Raw genomic sequence first — 7,626 nt, 5'->3', positions numbered from 1 at the left:
ACTGTCTGTCCCTCATCATCAATCTCTAAACTGGCATGTTGTGCTTTCAACTCATATACCATGGACAAAGGAGAAACTCTGAGACTTGCCATAGTCTTGCAACTTAAGGCATCAGCCACCACATTTGCTTTCCCTGGCTGATAGTCTATTAAATAATCATAGTCTTTAATTAGTTCTAACCATCTCCTCTACCTCAAATTCAATTCCTTCTGGGTGCCTAAGTACTTCAAGCTCTTGTGATCTGTGTAAATGTAGCATTTCTCCCCATACAAATAGTGTCTCAAGATCTTAAGAGCAAAAACAATAGTTGCTAGCTCTAGATCATGTGTTAGGTAGCTCCTCTCATGCGGTTTCAGCTGGCGTGATGCATAAGCAATGACATTCTGATCTTGCATCAGTACATAGTCTAACCCATTGTGAGAAGCATCACTATAAACTGTGTATTCTTTACCCAGAGTAGGTAAAGTAAGGACTGGAGCTTCAGTTAAATACCCCTTCAACTCATCAAAACTTTGCTGGCATTTATCTGTCCACTGAAATTTCACATCTTTCCGAAGCAGCTTGGTTAGTGGAGAAGATAACATAGAAAACCCTTTCACAAATCGGTGGTAATATCCAGCTAAACCCAGAAAACTGTGAATTTCTGTGATGTTCTTGGGCGGCTTCCAATTAAGGATGGCTTCTACCTTGCTGGAATCTACCTTGATCCCTTCAGCTAACACAACATGTCCCAAAAAGGAGATTTCTTTCAGCCAAAATTCACACTTCGACAATTTGGCGTATAGTTGTTTCTCCCTTAAAGTCTGCAGTACAATCCGTAGATGTCTATCATGCTCCTCTGCATTCCTCGAATATATTAAAATATCATCAATAAACACCATCACAAATTGGTCGAGATATGGTCTGAAGATAGTGTAGCAGCTGGACCATTTGTTAACTCGAATGGCATTACTAGAAATTCGTAGTGGCCATACCGAGTTCTGAAAGCTGTTTTTGGAATACTCTGCTCTTGCACCTTCAACTGATAATAACCAGATCGCAAATCAATTTTGGAGAATACAGCTGCACCCTTCAACTGATCAAACAGATCATCAATGCGAGGCAATGGATATCTGTTCTTTATTGTCACCTTATTCAATTGCCGGTAATCTATACATAAGCGGAGAGTACCATCCTTCTTCTTAACAAACAACACTGGTGCTCCCCAAGGTGACACACTAGGGCGGATGAAGCCCTTTTCAAGTAATTCTTGCAACTGTATCTTCAACTCCTTCAACTCTGCTGGTGCCATTCTATATGGCGTTATGGAGATTGGATCCACACCAGGCATAAAATTAATTTCAAACTGCACTTCTCTTTCTGGAGGTAATACTGGAAATTCATCAGAAAACACATCTGGAAAGTCATGTATTGTAGGGATGTCCTTCAATGCTGGACTCCCCACTTAGGTGTCTACCACATGTATGCTTCACAACCCTTTCTAATCATTTTTCTGGCTAGTGCATCCGAAATGATGTTTGATGGCAATAACTGCCTCTCCCCATGTATTACCACATCACTGTATTGAGGGAGACCAAAAGTGACTGTCTTCAGCCTACAGTCAATCATGGCATGATGCCTGGCTAACCAATCCATGCCCAAAAGATATCATAATCTCTGAAGGGCATTTCAATGAAATCAGATAGAAAAGTGTGTCCTTGGATCACCAAAGGACAATCTCTATACATCCTATTAACCCTGACCTCCTATCCTAGCGGACTTGTTACTAGCACCACAAAGTCCATTTTTGTACATGGAACAGCAATGCAATCAATGATGCTAGCACTCACATAAGAATGGGTAGAACCCGAATCAAATAACACAAACACATTCTGATTAAAAGTTGAGAAGGTACTAGCCACAACATCAGATGTCTCGACCCCTTCTTTCTGTCTCATTGCATAGATTCTGACTGGAGCACTGTCTTGCTCTGATTGTTTCACTGTGCCTTGGCTGCCTACTTGGCTACCTCTACCCCTGCCTCTACCTCTGCTGGGTGGTTGTGAACTTCTAGTGATAGGGCTCTGAACTGACCCTTCTGCAGTAGTAGGAGGTGGTCCAACTCTGCGACTACTGGTGCAGTCCTTGGCAAAGTGTCCTGTGCCTCCACAGTTATAACAAGCTCCAATAGCCTTGTATCATATCCCACCATGATTTCTTCCACATGTTTCACATTGGCGGGGAGGGTAAGAACCTCTGGTACTCTGCTGACTAGATAGAGGAGGCTTCTGTCCTGAATATCTTCCCCTACCAGACTTCTTGCCACTTCTGCCATGTCCCCCATGATTCTTCCTCTTCCCAGTAGGACCACTGGAACTCTGTTCTACTGATTTTCCCTCTTTCTCTGTCTTATCTGATTTCTTTTTCTCAGGAGCTGCTTCAGACTCAATTCTTTCCAACTCTAGGGCTTGAGAAACAAGTTCCGAGAAGTTAGTGTGTTTGAATCCGACTACTTGTAATCTGATACTGGGCTTCAAGCTGGTTTTAAACCTCTTGCATCTCTCCCTGCTGGTAGAAAGTAGACTCACTGCATAATGGCTTAGGTGGGAAAATTCTCTTTCATACTCAGCCACTGATCTGTTCCCCTGTTTCAGACTTAGGAATTCTTGTAACTTCTGGTCTACATAAGCATCAGGAACATACTTTTGTCTGAATTCCCTGAGAAAGTCATTCCATGTTAGCACTGCAGGTTCTACCAAACTGTGGGGAATGGTTTTCCACCAGTCATAAGCATCCCCCAGTAGTAGAGATACAAAGTATTCAAATCTGAGCTCCTCCGTGCAATGCAGTTTCTTGAATACCCTATCCATCCTCTCTAACCACTGTTCAGCCTTTAGAGGATTTACTATCCCCTTGAACTCTGTAGCCCCATATTTCATCAATTTATCATACTGCCTAGTAGGAGACTGTGGTTGTACCACTGGTGTCTGTATTGGGACTTGAGTAGGCATATTACCAGCCATTTATTGGAACATTACAGCCATCTCACGAGTGAATGAGCAAGAAATCATGCAGATCAGAGGGGTCGGTCTTTGAACCACTGACATTGTGTAGGCCTGGGGCATCCCCTTGTACCTCAGCCTCAATAGATTGATCGACTGAACGATCACCCTCTTCCATGGTCAATGCGAGGATCTTAGACCTCCTAAACAAACAACACAAGGAGATTTTCTCCCGTTAGTGCATATTTATAATGTAATATACTGTATGTATCAAACAATGATATTGAGCAGTTGTACTATGAAGAAAGAATATTCAAGTAACAAGTGAAAACATAATTTAAAAACTAGCTCTGATACCACTAAAACATGTCACACCCTACCCCTCTGTAAGGCATAACATGATCCCGTAGTATACCTAATGAATTACCAACTCCGTCTGCTGATAACCCATTAAATACACTACAAGGGATTTTAAAAAACTTTTCTTACTTCTTTTACAGTGGTGAGCACTATTTACAGGTGTTAAAAACCTTTGCGAACTGAAGTGAAATAGCTAACTCATTTGGACTATTAGTAATTTTTATAAAAATTTTGGCAGAGTGCCATCTGTATTTTGGGTAAAACAGTTCTTTAGAAAACCTGTAAAAAGCACTTCAAATATATTTCCAAATCTCAACTCCAACATAACTCAACACAACAGATTTCTCAACTCAAATCCATAATAATTTTTCAAAGACTGAGATAAAGAAATACAGTACAAATTTTACAAGCCAAAATATCTCATAATTTACTTTACAACTTTAAGGTACAATTTTAATTTACAACTGCTCAAAACCAAAAACAATATGTACATACAGTTGTCATACATTACAGTACAAAATGTAAAAAGTGGTATACTCATTATACTCGATAATCTCTTGCTGGATGTACTAGCAGCCTAATCTGCTGCCCTGTCCATCTGTCTACCTGCGACAGCAATGAAAAGCTATCGCTGAGACAATGTCTCAGTGGTGCACAACATTAACCAAATACAACTTTAAATCACAATTCATAAATCATATAAATGATGGATACGTAAAATCATAGTTAAATTCAAGACAGTAAATGTCAACAAGAATTTAAACTCCATTTCTCAATATCACAATAATTTCAATAAATCAAATCATAATTAAATTCAAAAGACAGTGAATATCAATAAGAATTTAACTCTGTTTCACAATCTCATAATACATATTAATAAATCACACACAGCTTAATCATGTTCCAAAGTTCAATTCGTCCTAAAAGCCGATGGCTAATGAGGTATTCAATTCATCCCAAAAGTCGATGACTAATGAGGAATAACATAGGTAGCTAGCAAAAATATGAGTACTCATTCTATTCGTCCTCAACAGGCGCACACCTCAACACTTTAGCCAGAGAGGGAATTCAATTCGTCCCACTAGACAAGCTAGCGAGGAATACAATCAATATACATGATAGCTGTGGTTTCAAATCATTTCTAATGCTTTTCAATCAATAAGTATCCATCAATATCATTCAAACAATTTTTCACAGTTTCAAACCATTTACAATGCTTTTCAAGCAATAAATATTCATTCAAACACATTTCCACAATTTAAAACAATAATGTACAAATAGTCATAATTCATTTCAATCGAAAAATTCAAAAGAATTAGTCACAGTGCACAAATCTCGATAATCGTCTCTGTCCGACTCAGTGTTTCCTTCCCTTTTCTTGAGTCTTTGCTAACTGAGAAACACAATTTGAAGTGTTTCACTACTAAATTAAACTGTCTCTAATGATAATGCTTGATAAGTAATTCACTGAATGCTATTATTTGCTTAATCAACCTAATATATCGACCCTCGATGCATTCTAGGTAAATTGGGTTTTAATGTTACTAACATGTCACATTCGATAGTCTTTTAGGGTTGGTACATGTTACCAAGTTCATTTCCGTGTATATTGCATTTCCTTGCAATTTGTTGAATTCCGGGATACTAGTTTGACCTAGCCAGACGACCTAGTTCCCTTGGTTTTCGGGTTTCTGTCTAAACTACAAACTTGTAGAACTATGTCTTGTTGCACGCGGGGCAAAATTTCAAGTCATTCTGAGTTATGTAGACCAAGTTATGGTCATTTTACTATTGCTGGTCAAATTGCACTAAAATTAGTCATTTTAGGTCATTTTAGGTCAATTTTGGTTCGGCCAGTTTTTGGACCCGAACTTGTGCAAGCTGTTTGACTTGCTTATGGTCATTTCTGAGTTTTGGTGTCTTCATAAGACTTGTAGATATAGGTCGTAGCTATTCATGTTCAAAATTTCAGGTCAATTGGACCTGTTTTGAGGGAGTTATGGCCTAAACACTAACTACTGCCCAAATGGTCAATTTTCAAGCCTTGTTTGCACTTAATCCGGATTTTGTCACTTTTCGAGTTACCTTACAAGGAGAATTTTGGCAAGCTTTCTTCATGAAAGTTGGCACATTTTGTGCCTAGTTTCACCTCCAATTGGTCTCATACCAATTGGAGCCACACACTTAAAGTTCTAGGCCTAAAACACAAATTGCCTTATTGCATTTCTTTCATACACATCAAGGATCACTCCTAACACTTACCAAACTCAATATTCAAGTCAATTCTGGTTGTATCATGACCTAAACATAATTCACAACACATTATAGGTCATTTTGGCAGCTTACAATTACATTCAACATACACCATAAAGTGCAGAATTTTTCAACTCAATTTACAATAATTCAAGCACCTAACCATAACACTTTTACATGTCCAACTTCACACCATCATACATACACATCAAACTGCCATAACATCCAACATAATTCAACATTAATATACCATAAACCAAGCATGAATTCTAGCATTCTTCAAGAGTCAACAAACGGCCGCAATGATACATTTGCATTCCATAAATTTCCAAGCTTCAAATTTCAATACACATTTACATATACTAAGTATACATCACCCAAATAATTTCCTACACAATATACATTTAATCAATCATTTCATTCACCATTTACAAGCAAAAATAAACTGCCTTCAAAGTGTTTCCATGGCTGCCAAAAGTACACATCCCCATTCAACATCAAACCTCAAAAATTTCTCCATAAATCAAACACCCATAACATCCTTACAAACTTTAACAAAGCAACAACTAAAAACTCAAACTTACCTATTGATGAGGCTTGTTAAATCTTCACTAAAACTTCTTAAAATTGCTATCGAACTCTTTCTTGTGAGGTGGGGATCAAGATTAATGAAGGAACTTTGGTGTTTGGAGGTGAAATGGAGGAGATGATAAAGCTTGAATCAAATGCGGCAATGGAGGTTTTCAAGGAATTTCACTTCGGCTTGGATGAAAGAAATGAAGAAGATGATGTTTAGTGGAAGTATACCTGCCCATAAGGTGTTAATTTAATTCCCATAGTGGTCTACTCACCTTAATTAAAGTATATTATATGTTTTAATTAATAATTACTCCATTTACCCTCCATTTTTGCTATTTACATTAGGTACCACTAAATTAATTTTTCATGACATTTTCCAAGTGTAATATTATTTATTTTTAATGGACATTTAGGTCAAAAGACAACTCGGGGTGTCAAATGGCCACAATGCCCCTGTTCGGGTTGCATTCCTGATTTTTCGGTAACACCGGGTTTTGTCCGTTTTTCGATTTCTCACTTTTTTTTGTACTAATTATTTAATTTTCATTTAATATTTCTAATGGTATTTGTATTTCAATAGGTGTCTATTTAAGTCCTAAAAATATTTTCTAGGGTTTCCCGCAGTCCAGGGCTAGTCAACGGTCCACGCCGTGACTTCCCTGTGCAGTCACCCATCACTAGGGTTCTTGGCTCGCTTAACTTGGTTACATTTCTTTGCTATTATTTTTCCTTTGTTTTTCTTATGTTTTCTTTTCTTGTGTTTCATTATTTTATGTCTCCTCACTCATATTGAAGTGTAGTTCTAGGCATCCTAGCTGTCCGGACAATACTGGTCACTGGAACAGTAGAACGCACTACCGAACATAGAGGCGTTATAATTCTCCCCATTTGGAGTTTTTTAGCTCAAGTTATGGTCATTTTACCATAAATGGGTGGATTGACCTGTACCCAGAATTTCTGGGTAATTTGGTTTTGTCAGATTTGGTGACGTAAGTTTGGTTGGTAATTTGACTAGGTTATGGTCAGAATTTGGATTTGTATTCTTCAATGAAAGTTGTAGGGCTATGTCTCAGATTTCTGTTGGTAAAATTTCAGATCAATTGAACTTTTCTACACTGAGTTATGACCATTTGAACAAATACTATTCATTTGATTATTTTCTAGGGACAGCATGTTGGTCATCCTGATTAGGGTAATTTTTAGGTCAACTTGATTTAGTTTTCTGGGCAGGATTTCTTCACCAAAGTTGTGCCATTATGTGTCTAGTTTTATGTCCAATTGGCATTGCACCAATTGAACCTATACAACTCCAGTTATAGCTACCCAAACCTGCTGGACTCACAACTAGTCTTGCAGGCCACCAAGGGCAGCATGCCTAAACTCAACTCCATTATCCTTACTCACTTCAATTCCTCCTCACGCAGATTCAAATGGTCACTAATTGACCATTACA

The sequence above is a fragment of the Hevea brasiliensis genome, chromosome 8, assembly GCF_030052815.1.
Source record: "Hevea brasiliensis isolate MT/VB/25A 57/8 chromosome 8, ASM3005281v1, whole genome shotgun sequence".
NCBI lineage: Eukaryota > Viridiplantae > Streptophyta > Magnoliopsida > Malpighiales > Euphorbiaceae > Hevea > Hevea brasiliensis.
This window is presented reverse-complemented; position numbering follows the sequence as displayed.